General features: G+C 48.0%; 1 long non-coding RNA gene across 1 annotated transcript in view; it reads right to left on the reverse strand.

Annotated features, from left to right (window-relative positions):
* Nucleotides 1-11,845, reverse strand: part of LOC138359021 (uncharacterized) — a 246,153-nt gene extending 234,308 nt beyond the window's left edge. Inside the window, exon 1 of the long non-coding RNA XR_011225731.1 lies at nt 11,649-11,845. This is a non-coding gene — a long non-coding RNA (uncharacterized lncRNA). The remainder of the gene's footprint in view (nt 1-11,648) is intronic.
* Nucleotides 11,846-15,238: the final 3,393 nt, after the last annotated feature.

Here is a 15,238-nt window from a genome sequence, read left to right on the forward strand (position 1 = left end):
TCCGTCCCGTGACATATTTTAAGAATGTATTTATTGCGACCAATGTAAAAATGAATACTCCAACCGGGTAATTATGAGCCTTTTTCCCCGGAGCTGCAGACTACGAGTATTGAAATCAGCTTGTCTGTCCTGTCCAATAATGACATTTATATTGACTTGGAGTCTTTCTTCCGTAATAATGATATTTTTTATTGGGGCCCGCGTTCGTCAGACGCCCCCCCCCCCCGGAGTGGACACACACACACACACACACACACACACACACACACACACACACACACACACACACACACACACACACACATTTTGGATTGGATTTTTGGATTTTTGGATTGTCAGAAAGCCTTTGATACAGTGCCACACAAGGGGCTAGTGAAAAAGTTGGAGACGCAGGCTGGAGTGAGAGGGAAGGTACTCCGATGGATACAGGAGTACCTAAGCAACAGGAGACAACGAGTCAGTGTGAGGGGTGAGGTCTTAGATTGGCGAGACGTTACGAGTGGAGTCCCGCAGGGGTCAGTCCTTGGACCAATAATGTTTCTGATATATGTAAATGATCTCCCAGAGGGTATAGACTCGTTTCTCTCAATGTTTGCTGATGATGCAAAAATTATGAGGAGGGTTGAAACTGAGGACGATAGTAGGAGGCTACAAGATGACTTAGACAGACTGAGTGAATGGTCCAACAAATGGCTGTTGAAGTTCAACCCGAGTAAATGCAAAGTAACGAAACTAGGCAGTGGAAACAGGAGGCCAGACACAGGATACAGAATAGGAGATGAAGTACTTAATGAACCGGACAGAGAGAAAGATCTAGGAGTTGATATCACACCAAAGCTGTCTCCTGAAGCCCACATAAAGAGAATAACGTCTGCGGCATATGCGAGGCTGGCTAACATCAGAACGGCGTTCAGGAACCTGTGTAAGGAATCATTCAGAATCTTGTACACCACATATGTAAGACCAATCCTGGAGTATGCAGCCCCAGCATGGAGCCCGTATCTTGTCAAGCACAAGACGAAGCTGGAAAAAGTTCAAGGGTATGCCGCTAGACTAGTCCCAGAACTAAGAGGCATGAGTTACGAGGAAAGGCTGCGGGAAATGCACCTTACGACACTGGAAGACAGAAGAGTAAGGGGAGACATGATCACAACCTACAAAATCCTCAGAGGAATCGACTGGGTAAACAAGGATAAACTATTCAACACTGGTGGTACGCGAACAAGGGGACACAGGTGGAAACTGAGTACCCACATGAGCCACAGAGACGTTAGAAGGAACTTTTTCAGTGTCCGAGTAGTTAACAGACGGAATGCATTAGGCAGTGATGTGGTGGAGGCTGACTCCATACACAGTTTCAAGTGTAGATATGATAGAGCCCAGTAGGCTTAGGAATCTGTACACCAGTTGATTGACAGTTGAGAGACGGGACCAAAGAGCCAAAGCTCAACCCCCGCAAGCACAAATAGATGAGTACACACACACACACACACACGCACGCACGCAATTCCAACCACTCAATCCATCATCGAATACCATCCACAAGAGCTTGACCAACGACCTCATTCAACGTATAATTCTGACCTATTAGGCACTAAAAAAAACAGCCGTGATGGATGCGCCATCGTCGCCCCTGACGCCTATCACCATCATGTCAATCACGCCGCGCGTAAAACAATTATATTATCGTCGTATTTTGTCATAATAGAGGGATGAGGGGGTGGGGGGTGGGGGGGTATAGTAGCGTACTGCTCTTGATGCCCGCTCTGGTGGGGGTCACAGGCTCTATAGAGGCTCTGGTGGGGGGACTAATGGCTCTGGTGGGGTATTAGGAGCTCTGGTGGTGCTCTAGGGGGTTCTGGTGGGGGATTAGGGGCTCTGGTGGGGCTCTGATGGGGGATTAGGGGCTCTGATGGGGGATTAGGGGCTCTGGTGGGGGATTAGGAGCTCTGGTGGGGCTCTAGGGGCTCTGGTGGGGCTCTATAGGGGCTCTGGTGGGGCTCTAGGGACTCTGGTGGGGCTCTAGGGGCTCTAGGGGCTCTGATGGGGCTCTGGTGGGGCTCTATAGGGGCTCTGGTGAGGGGAGAATAGAGTCTGGGTGTACAGAGTCACGGCGTGGAACGCTACCGAGTCAATGAGTCAGTGAATGAAGTGATGAATGAAGGGGGCGAGCTCGTAACTAAAATGGGATAAGTGAATAAACTAGTGGGTGAATGACAGACTGAGTGAGTGGTGGGTGTAGGGTGAGGGGGGGGGGGGGAGGGTGAGTGAAGTTTTACGTGAATATGAAATAAAATCACAAAGTGAAAAAAAAATATTATTACGCAAATATTATTATTAGTAGTACCCGCCTGGTACAGCCGGGCGGGTACAGTACACACCTGTAGGTACAGCCAGGCGGGTACAGTACACACCTGTAGGTACAGCCAGGCGGGTACAGTACACACCTGTAGGTACAGCCAGGCGGGTACAGTACACACCTGTAGGTACAGCCAGGCGGGTACAGTACACACCTGTAGGTACAGCCAGGCGGGTACAGTACACACACCTGTAGGTACAGTCAGGCGGGTACAGTACACACACCTGTAGGTACAGCCAGGTGGGTACAGTACACACACCTGTAGGTACAGCCAAGCGGGTACAGTACACACCTGTAGGTAAACAGCCAGGCGGGTACAGTACACACACCTGTAGGTACAGCCAGGCGGGTACAGTACACACACCTGTAGGTACAGCCAGGCGGGTACAGTACACACCTGTAGGTACAGCCAGGCGGGTACAGTACACACCTGTAGGTACAGCCAGGCGGGTACAGTACACACCTGTAGGTAAACAGCCAGGCGGGTACAGTACACACCTGTAGGTACAGCCAGGCGGGTACAGTACACACCTGTAGGTACAGCCAGGCGGGTACAGTACACACCTGTAGGTACAGCCAGGCGGGTACAGTACACACCTGCAGGTACAGCCAGGCGGGTACAGTACACACACCTGTAGGTACAGCCAGGCGGGTACAGTACACACCTGTAGGTACAGCCAGGCGGGTACAGTACACACCTGTAGGTAAACAGCCAGGCGGGTACAGTACACACCTGTAGGTACAGCCAGGCGGGTACAGTACACACCTGTAGGTAAACAGCCAGGCGGGTACAGTACACACCTGTAGGTACAGCCAGGCGGGTACAGTACACACCTGCAGGTACAGCCAGGCGGGTACAGTACACACCTGTAGGTAAACAGCCAGGCGGGTACAGTACACACCTGTAGGTACAGCCAGGCGGGTACAGTACACACCTGTAGGTACAGCCAGGCGGGTACAGTACACACCTGTAGGTACAGCCAGGCGGGTACAGCACACACCTGCAGGTACAGCCAGGCGGGTACAGCACACACCTGTAGGTACAGCCAGGCGGGTACAGCACACACCTGTAGGTACAGCCAGGCGGGTACAGCACACACCTGTAGGTACAGCCAGGCGGGTACAGCACACACCTGTAGGTACAGCCAGGCGGGTACAGTACACACCTGTAGGTACAGCCAGGCGGGTACAGGGAGAGAGGACAAGTTGTTGACAGGTAAGTCCGCCAGGTGAATAATCAGGAGTAATTAGTGCCCCTCATTAGCCCAAGCTTGGCAGTAATTGACGGAATCCTCCCACATGTCTAACTACCTTCCATCTTGCTTCAGTGGGAAGGGGGGTGGTGTTTAAGGGAGGGGAGAGAGGGAAGGAGAATAGGGAGGAACGAGGGGGAATTGTGGGGCAAGGGAGGGGGGAAGGGAATGCTCTTCCAGTCACTCCCGCCAGCTTCTCAAGTTTCTGTGGTAATCTTTGATGCCAGGACTATGTCTAAGGCTTTCTCCAGTCAAGAAAACGCAGTGTGCCTCTGCACCTCGGCTATATAAAGCCCCAAATAGATTCATACAACTGTCTAAAAGTCGTGATCATGTTTGTTTACAAACATATTTCTATCAAGATGTTCAAATTGTCTTTTTCCTTAGTATTCTTTCAGATGTTTTGCATTTGATGTTTGTTGATGATGTTAAGGTGTAGATTAACACCTCCTTCCAGGTGTACTTGTGTCACATTGGCCGTCTTCTAACTGCTGGGCAACTCTCCCATCTCTCAACATCCGCGGTGACACGTTTTGTGTCCTGTCTGTCGTTTTCTGTTGAAATTTTAGCTGTTTCAGAATTTCCTCATATGTTTTGCATTGTGTCCTCTTGGGGGTTTGGTATTTCCCCTTACCACCAGCACCTGGGTCAGGATTCATTGAGGATTTACGCTACTAATGACGAAACCTGTCTATCTTTCCTTAACTATGGAGGCTTGGATTATATTAAACTGCTTATGAGCTTAGAGATTTCACAAGCTAAGGTTGGCGGGGGGGGGGGGGTGAGACCTATTCTCTCTCTCTCTCTCAACACACTGATGGATTACTCAATTTTCCCGCCAAAACTCAGCTAATTAGTCAGCAGGGCGGCGCTGCCAGACGTACCGCTCCCCACAACAGTAAGTTTCCTCTGCAGTACGACACGCCATTTTTCCCTCCCGTAAGGTGATGAAATTGGATTCGTGGAGTTGTCAACCACCACGACTATGGTCGTCACGGCGCTTGTCAGCGGCGCTACGACTTGGGAAGGGGTTCATAAATACTCATATGTGTCTATAGGATCGAGATTCAGCTCTTGGATCCAGCCTTCGTAGCGGGACCTCTGCAAGTCTCCTTTAAGTATCTACTTTAATGATTGTAGATGGTTGGAATGCATTCCATTTACTAACTACTCTGACACTGTAGTGTCAGAGTAGTTAACAAGTGGAATGCATTAGGAAGTGATGTGGTGGAGGCTGACTCCATACACAGTTTCAAATGTAGATATGATAGAGCCCAATAGGCTCAGGAACCTGTACAGTAATTGAGAGGCGGAACCAAACAGCCAGAGCTCAACCCCTGCAAGTACAACTAAGTGAGTACACACACACATCCCCAGGAAGCAGTCCGTAACAGCTGTCTAACTCCCAGGTACCTACTTACTGCTAAATGAACAGTTACATCAGGGTGAAAGAAACTCTGCCCATTTGTTTTCGCCTCCGCCGGGAATCGAACCCGGGACCATAAGGACCACGACCCCTAGAGCCGCGAGGCCCCACATGTGTGTATAGAGCCGCAGAGCATCATTTACTCTGAGTAAATGATAAACTGCTATAGAGCGAGGGTGTAGCAGGCGGCCCGCCTTGTAAATGTGATTTGCAATGGTCCAGAAAGTGTTGACCTGGCCCGGTGTGGCCCCACTGGAAGAGCCTTCACGGGAAGGACAAGAGCCTTCACGGGAAGGACAAGAGGCTTCACGGGAAGGACAAGAGCCTTCACGGGAAGGACAAGAGGCTTCACGGGAAGGACAAGAGCCTTCACGGGAAGGACAAGAGGCTTCACGGGAAGGACAAGAGCCTTCACGGGAAGGACAAGAGGCTTCACTGGAAGGACAAGAGCCTTCACGGGAAGGACAAGAGGCTTCACTGGAAGGACAAGAGGCTTCACGGGAAGGACAAGAGGCTTCACTGGAAGGACAAGAGGCTTCACTGGAAGAACAAGAGGCTTCACTGGAAGGACAAGAGGCTTCACTGGAAGAACAAGAGGCTTCACTGGAAGAACAAGAGGCTTCACGGGAAGACCAAGAGGCTTCACTGGAAGACCAAGAGGCTTCACTGGAAGACCAAGAGGCTTCACTGGAAGACCAAGAGGCTTCACAGGAAGAGGCTCCACAGGAAGAGGCTCCACAGGAAGAGGCTTCACAGGAAGAGGCTCCACAGGAAGAGGCTCCACAGGAAGAGGCTTCACAGGAAGAGGCTCCACAGGAAGAGGCTCCACAGGAAGAGGCTCCACAGGAAGAGGCTCCACAGGAAGAGGCTCCACAGGAAGAGGCTTCACAGGAAGAACAATAGGCTCCACAGGAAGACCAAGAGGCTTCACTGGAAGACCAAGAGGCTTCACTGGAAGACCAAGAGGCTTCACAGGAAGAGGCTCCACAGGAAGAGGCTCCACAGGAAGAGGCTTCACAGGAAGAGGCTCCACAGGAACAGGCTCCACAGGAAGAGGCTTCACAGGAAGAGGCTCCACAGGAAGAGGCTCCACAGGAAGAGGCTCCACAGGAAGAGGCTCCACAGGAAGAGGCTCCACAGGAAGAGGCTCCACAGGAAGAGGCTCCACAACAAGAGGCTCCACAGGAAGAGGCTCCACAGGAAGAGGCTCCACAACAAGAGGCTCCACAGGAAGAGGCTCCACAGGAAGAGGCTTCACAGGAAGAACAAGAGGCTTCACAGGAAGAACAAGAGGCTTCACAGGAAGAGGCTCCACAGGAAGAGGCTTCACAGGAAGAACAAGAGGCTTCACAGGAAGAACAAGAGGCTCCACAGGAAGAGGCTCCACAGGAAGAGGCTTCACAGGAAGAACAAGAGGCTTCACAGGAAGAACAAGAGGCTTCACAGGAAGAACAAGAGGCTTCAAAGGAAGAGGCTTCACAGGAAGAACAAGAGGCTTCAAAGGAAGAGGCTTCACAGGAAGAACAAGAGGCTCCACAGGAAGAGGCTTCACAGGAAGAACAAGAGGCTTCAAAGGAAGAGGCTTCACAGGAAGAACAAGAGGCTCCACAGGAAGAGGCTTCACAGGAAGAACAAGAGGCTTCACAGGAAGAACAAGAGGCTCCACAGGAAGAGGCTCCACAGGAAGAGGCTCGACAGGAAGAGGCTTCACAGGAAGAGGCTCCACAACAAGAGGCTCCACAGGAAGAGGCTCCACAGGAAGAGGCTCCACAGGAAGAGGGACCAATGTATCAACAGAGCGTACAAATATATAACAAAATAAAACCATGCAGTTTTCACCGAGGCGGACCAAGAATCAGAGTTTCACAACCAACTTCCGTCCGAAGTTACCAACCTCATTATGGCTTACTAATATGTCGGCCCCGAGACGGCATGAGGGGAGGGTGAGGGAGGGTGAGGGGTGAGGGGAGGGTGAGGGAAGGGTGAGGGAAGGGTGAGGGGAGGGTGAGGGAAGGGTGAGGGAAGGGTAAAGGGGCAAGAAAGTTTGAGGGTAAGAAGTTTTTAGAATACAAAAAAACGGTTGACCCAGAATTTAAAAAAGAAGAAGTGATTTTCGTGTGTATTTTGCAGGTCCGAGTTCAATTTCTCCTCTGGTCCAAGTGACCATATATAGATATATATTATAATCACCAAACTGGAAGGTCCCAAACTGGAAGGTCCCAAACTGGAAGGTCCCAAACTGGAAGGTCCCAAACTGCGGCTCCCCAAAGCCCCATAATCCCACACGTGGATAGGGCGGGAACTGTTTTTTCTTTATTCTGAACAACTGATTCGAATTTGAATTTTAAAATTGTTTAACGGTATTATAAAAGCCGTTGTTTTTTATGTCACAGAAAAATACTGGACGTAAACATGTTGTGGACTATTTTGTATTTTTTTGTAGTCTCTGTTTCAAGGTAAACAATTCGTTACGTGAATTGACTTACTCTTGAGTCCTTGTAAGTGGGCGGAGGAGATACACATTTTGTATTCTGTTAACGGAGCTTAGTAAATATACGAGGCTTGTGTATATTTCACCTGTTAAACCTAATGAACTGGGTTTATATGGCAGATTATGGAACTACAGAAGGCTGGATTTTGTTCTTAAAGTTTTAGTTCGAAAAGGTATATATATATATTTTTTCAAGAGGTATATAGGTATATAGAAAAGGTATATATATTGTACATATATAAAAGGTATATATGTAAACCTGCTACACTCAGACTTGGGGCTACACCCAGACTTGGGGCTACACCCTGCTACACTCAGACTTGGGGCTACACCCTGCTACACCCAGACTTGGGGCTACACCCTGCTACACTCAGACTTGGGGCTACACCCTGCTACACTCAGACTTGGGGCTACACCCTACTAGACTCAGACTTGGGGCTACACCCTGCTACACCCAGACTTGGGGCTACACCCAGACTTGGGGCTACACCCTGCTACACCCAGACTTGGGGCTACACCCTGCTACACCCAGACTTGGGGCTACACCCTGCTACACCCAGACTTGGGGCTACACCCTGCTACACCCAGACTTGGGGCTACACCCTGCTACACCCAGACTTGGGGCTACACCCTGCTACACCCAGACTTGGGGCTACACCCTGCTACACCCAGACTTGGGGCTACACCCTGCTACACCCAGACTTGGGGCTACACCCTGCTACACCCAGACTTGGGGCTACACCCTGCTACACCCAGACTTGGGGCTACACCCTGCTACACCCAGACTTGGGGCTACACCCTGCTACACCCAGACTTGGGGCTACACCCTGCTACACCCAGACTTGGGGCTACACCCTGCTACACCCAGACTTGGGGCTACACCCAGACTTGGGGCTACACCCTGCTACACCCAGACTTGGGGCTACACCCTGCTACACCCAGACTTGGGGCTACACCCTGCTACACCCAGACTTGGGGCTACACCCTGCTACACCCAGACTTGGGGCTACACCCAGACTTGGGGCTACACCCAGACTTGGGGCTACACCCTGCTACACCCAGACTTGGGGCTACACCCAGACTTGGGGCTACACCCTGCTACACCCAGACTTGGGGCTACACCCAGACTTGGGGCTACACCCAGACTTGGGGCTACACCCTGCTACACCCAGACTTGGGGCTACACCCAGACTTGGGGCTACACCCTGCTACACCCAGACTTGGGGCTACACCCAGACTTGGGGCTACACCCTGCTACACCCAGGCAGGCTCTGGGAGCGCTCGCCAGCTCTGATGTGATTACACGCAAGAGTGAGCCCCGACTCCAATTATTACACAAGTTCACTGAGGGAGAGAGAGAGAGAGAGAGAGAGAGAGAGAGAGAGAGAGAGAGAGAGAGAGAGAGAGAGAGAGAGAGAGAGACAGACACACACACATACACGACTCTCGGTTCCAGTTAATCTGTCATGCCTTTTACCAGAGTCCGTCAATCTGTCATCACCTTACACTGACTGGGGTATTAAATTCCAGCAGCCATTTCTGGGATTAACTCTCCATGCAGTCTGTCCGGGTCTTCACGCCATGTTCTGTAGTGTTTGAGGGTTCCCCACTCATTACTTTGGTATCATCCTCATAGATGGTTAATAGTAGGGACCCTGAGACCCATTGTACGGGACTCACTGTGACTCTCTGTTTCCCCTCTGTTAGGTACTTTTTTTTTACCCTTAACAGTTGTCGATCATTTGCTCCAGCCTGGTGGTTAAGCCTGTGGCAGTTATTTGTGCGGAAAAGTGTCAAAGGATTTTATTAAACAATAAATATGTCGTCTACCCATCTCTGTCCAGTATTTTTTTTTTTTAGTAAATCTAATGAGGGGACAAAAAGACTGAGGATATGTGCGGAGAGTTGCAGTAAACTCTTGACGAGCTACAGGAAAGGGTAGACAAGTGGCTGTTAGAGTTCAACCCCCTAATAAGTGTAATGAAGACAGTACAGAATTGAGTCCGGGAGAGTTCAAAGGGAAAAACAGACGTTACCATGCGGTTACCTTGCGATGATTTCGGGGCTCAACGTCCCGGCGGCCCGGTCCTAGACCAGGCCTCCTGCGGATACAATACCAGCACAAGCGCCTCAGACACACACCTAGACAATGTAACATCAGCAGCACATGAGAGGCCGCCAAGCATTGCAACATTTTAAAACCTAAACAATGTCCTTTATAAATGCAAGGTACACAAGCTCACTTATAGTACTACTGGCATATGCAGAACAGATATCCGGGTAACCTGCACTCTGTGAAGCACGAAACAAGAATTAAAACAACGTACAGAGTTTAACAACAAGATTAGTGCTGAAACATAGATGGTTTCGGTTCGAGGATAAGTTGTGGAAATATGATCACAATATACAAGATACTGAGGGAGGTAGAGTAGGAAGACAAGAATTTTTATACTGGAAAACAGTCTAAACATCAAGCAAGCGCTAGTTACACAAGTTAGTTAGTTAGTTAGTTAGTTAGTTAGTTAGTTAGTTAACAAGTGGACGGTGCTGAAAGATGAAGGTATAGAAGCCACCTCTGTCTTCACTCTTAGGTCCAGAGTGGATAAAGATATCAGACGTCAGGAAAGGCAGAGTAGGAGGGTGTGAAGAGCTATGGTCCTTACTATCCAGTAGTTACTCTTAGGTAAGAACTGTTAGGTATGCACTCCCCCCCCCCAGACATCACCACCACCCATCACCACCATCCATCACCACTACCCATCACCATCACCACCACCCATCACCATCACCACCACCACCCATCACCACCACCCATCACCACCATCCATCACCACTACCCATCACCATCACCACCACCCATCACCACCATCCATCACCACTACCCATCACCATCACCACCACCCATCACCATCACCACCACCACCATCACCACCATCACCACCACCCACCACCCACCACCATCTCCACCACCCATCACCACCACCATCACCATCACCACCACCCACCACCCACCACCATCACCACCACCCACCACCATCCACCAATCCTATATCTTTCCCCTATTCCCCCTCCAAGACCAACTCACATCTTTATCTTCTATCTCATATTACCCTTTCTCTTCCTTTACCCGTTTCTCCCTCTCCCTTTCCCGGCTTTTGTAGTTTCTCTCCACCCTTTCCCTTCTTGCATCGTCGCTTCCTATTCGTTCTAGCCCTTTTCATATAGTTCCCCTAATGTCATTCCCTCTAATTTAAACATTCCGCATGTTCACTCTTTCTTAATCTCTCTTCCCCCCTTATCTTATCTTATGTCTCATGCCTCTCTCCTCTGTTTTACTATACTCGCGGCTGAGTAGACGGCGCTCGGGGGTCGTAGTCCTAATGGCCCGGGTTCGATTCCCGGCGGAGGCGGAAACAAATGAGCAGAGTCTCTTTCTCCCTGGTGCCCATGTTCACCTAGCAGTAAACAGGTACCTGGGAGTTACACAGCTGCTACGGGCTGCTTCCTGGGGGTGTGTGTATTCACCTAGTTGTGCTTGCGGTGGTTGGGCTGCTTTTTCGAGCCGCCTCTCAATGTCAATCAATCAACTGTTACTAACTACTGCCCCCTCCCCCCCCCCCACGAAGCAGCCCATAACAGCTGTCTAACTCCCAAGTACCTATTTACTGCTAGGTAACAGGGGCATCAGGATGAAAGAAATTCTGCCCATTTTGTTTCTTGCCGGCTCCGGGAATCGAACCCCCGGTCCACAAGATTACGTGTCCAGCGTCCTATCCACTTAGCCACCAGCGCCCCTGGTGTGCGTGTGCGTATGTTAGATATATATATATATATATATATATATATATATATATATATATATATATATATATATGTAGCAGACATAATAGAGGAAAAATAGATTGGTTAGAAAGACGGGGTCCAAGAGCTAAATACCTTGATTTTGCAGACACAAATAATAAAATACAAATAGTAAATACACACACACTGGACAGGTTCAGAAGAATGCAACAAGGCTCGTCCCAGAATTGCGAGGGATGAGGAATGAAGGGAGACTGAAGGAACTACAACTGACGACGCTAGAAAAGAAAGAGGGGAGACATGATAGAAAGGTATAACCCTGGAAACACAAACCGAAACTGTCTCTATTTTCCGCTTGTTACAACTAGTAATAAAGTTGTTACATCTTGGCTTAACGTGTTTATAACGTATTAGAACGTTGTTACAACTTGCTATATTTGTTGTTATAACTGGTTAGGTGGTGTTAAAACTTGTTCGAACGTTGTACCAACGTCGTAGTTTCGGTGTGTGTTTGGCGGGAAAATGCTTAGAGAGATTGGCAAAGTGGAAAAAGAGGAAAAGTTCACATCAGGAGGGCATGGATGAGAGCTTGAGCCTCAGCTTAGTCATAGAGATATTAGAAAGTTTTATTTTACCATAAGAGTAGCGGGAAAATAGAATGAAGTATAACAGTAGGTTGTAAAACCCAAACTCCATTTATAATTTTAAAAGCTGACATGGGAATTAGGTCAAGATTCATTGCATTACGCAACTGGCAGCTAAAAAGGTGGAATCCAAGAGCTAATGCTTAATACTGCAGACACAAATAATTAAGCGCACACAAACACTAACACAGATGGCATTACATATAAAGCAAGCGAACTTGGGGAATGCAGAAGAAAAAACCCAGATGTAACAGCACTCACAGAAACGAAACAATCAGGCATCACAACGAATGCAGTGTGTATACCCAGGACCACAGTGTAGTGAGGAGAGGGACAGCAAGGAAGAGAGTGGACGTGCTGATAAGAGAGGACCGAGTTATAAGGAGATGGATCTCCCGAGCTGTGAAGGGCTCAGACAATGCCAAAGACACCAAGACAAATCACAATCACCAAGACAAGGTAAGGAGCGAAGACTGTTGTAACAGTTACATATAAAACATGATAGAGAGAAATAAAATAAAAGGTCCTCTCTGGACAAAAGGTCCAGAGAGGAGGTTACGTTGAGGTGCTTCCGGGGCTTAGTGTCCCCGCGGCCCGGTCGTCGACCAGGCCTCCTCAGGTCGACAGGAGTACGACAGAAACATAACAATTATTACAATAATCGGACAACCTCTGACGCTTGTATGAATAGATTCACACCTCTAATCACATGAGACTTCAACCCAGGACAGATAGACAGGGAGAACCAAGAACCACTTGAGGATACAGAAACATGGAGAGCTAAACTATTGAACGTGGCAACAGCGAACATCCAGGACGCCGAGACACACACAAGAATGAGACGCAATGACCCTTTCTCTTGAGTTGGTGTTCACCTTGAACGAGTCAGCCTTAAGGGAAATCAGTTTGGAAGCCCCAGTGGGAATGAGTGATTACAGTGTATTGACGTTTGAGTATCTGGTGGAAGTATTCAGAGCTTCCTCAAGAGGCCAGAAAACAATAGGTTGGCATTCCGAAAGGAAAATTACAATATGAGAAAATTCCTTATAGAACTAAATGGGAAAACGAACCAGGAAGAAAAGGCTGCACATGACATGATGGACATCACCCAGAATTATAAGGAGGCAGCAGACAAGATTTTCCAGGTCCGAAAGGAAAAAAAAGGAATGCAAAAGAGGAACTCATGGTTTAATCAGGTCTGCAAGGAGGTAAAGCCACTGAATACAAAAGTATAGCAAAACTACAAGACTACCAGAACACCACGGAGCAGAGGAATATACCAGAGGACCAGAAATGAAAACAGATAATGAAACAGAAAAGGGTAACAGAGGATCACTGAGAATGACAAGGAGATATGTGACAAACTCAGCAAGAGGTTCCAGATAGATCTTCCACCAGTTTGGCCTCAACAAATGCCATTGGTCTAGACAGAATACCATCAAGGATTCTATAAAAGGGAGCAGAAAGCTAAGAATGCTAAGGCCAGGAGACAAAAATTAGACGAGAAAGAGAAGGGTGGACAGGCTGCACATTTTTGGATTGTCGGAAAGCCTTTGACAGAGTACCCCATCAGAGGCTGGTGCAGATGTTGAAGAGGCCGGAGCAGCAGGGAAAAGGTGCGACAGGGAATATGGGAGCTGCTACGGATTATATATATATATATATATATATATATATATATATATATATATATATATATATATATATATATATATATATATATACATATATATATATATATATATATATATATATATATATATATATATATATATATATATATGTGTGTGTGTGTGTGTGTGTGTGTGTGTGTGTGTGTGTGTGTGTGTGTGTGTGTGTGTGTGAGAGGAATATGTAGTAGATTCCATAGAAGAAAAATAAGTTTGGAATCAACGCATTGGACAATTTGCAGTTAGAAAGACGGTGTCCAAAAGAGCTAACAGCACGATCCTGCAAGTTGAAATGGGTAAATACACACACACACACACACACACACACACACACACACACACACACACACACACACACACACACACACACACACACACACACACACAGTACCAAACGGGAAGGGAACCTCATCTGGACCCAGGATAAAGGACTTGCCGTAAACACAGAACCGAACCGGTTTCTGGAAGCACACGTCAATCTCCGGCACACGCAAGCTTGTCCAACACAAGGTCCCCATTCACAAACCTGAACAAGCAGTCGTTCTGTTCGGGTATATCACATATGCCAGTAAACTCTGTCTCTGTGTCTTCCATATGTATATACTGTCTCTGTGTCTTCTATATGTGTACAGACTGTCTCTGTGTCTTCTATATGTGTACAGACTGTCTCTGTGGTTTCTATGTGTATACAGACTGTCTCTGTGGCTTCTATATATGTACAGACTGTCTCTGTGGCTTCTATATATATACAGACTGTCTCTGTGGCTTCTATATATATACAGACTGTCTCTGTGGCTTCTATATATATACAGACTGTCTCTGTGGCTTTTATGTGTATACAGACTGTTTCTGTGTCTTCTATATGTATACAGACTCTCTATGTCTTCCATATGTATACAGACTGTCTCTGTGGCTTCTATATGTATACAGACTGTTTCTGTGGCTTCTATATGTATACAGACTTTCTCTATGGCTTCCATGTGTATACAAACTGTCTCTGTGGCTTTTATGTGTATACAGACTGTTTCTGTGTCTTCCACATGTATACATACTGTCTCTGTGTCTTCTATATGTATACAGACTGTCTCTATGTCTTCCATATGTATACACACTGTCTCTGTGGCTTCTATATGTAGTCAGACTGTCTCTGACTGAATGACTACTCTGACTGGCTATTGCCTACGAGTTAACAGCCAGACTGTTGCGTGTTCCAATGGGCTATTATTATTTTGTAAAGCAATACTTGAACTATATATCATGTTACAGAGGAATTGTTAAGTAATTTACGATGCCCCAGACTGTATACTCGACTGTCTGCCAACCACAACAGGCTGGATGATGCGAGGATACCGCAGTGTCTACCACAAGGAACAGACGACCATCTTTGTGTGAGGTAAGGAGGTGCCAGGAACGGCTTATTGCCAGAGCTTATTGGGGAGCCGGTCGGCTGAGCGGACAGCACACTGGTCTTGTGATTCTGTGGTCCCGGGTTCGATCCCGGGCGCCGGCGAGAAACAATGGGCAGAGTTTCTTTCATCCTATGCCCCTGTTACCTAGCAGTAAAATAGGTACCTGGGTGTTAGTCAGCTGTCAC

This window comes from Procambarus clarkii, chromosome 88 (genome assembly GCF_040958095.1).
Source record: "Procambarus clarkii isolate CNS0578487 chromosome 88, FALCON_Pclarkii_2.0, whole genome shotgun sequence".
NCBI lineage: Eukaryota > Metazoa > Arthropoda > Malacostraca > Decapoda > Cambaridae > Procambarus > Procambarus clarkii.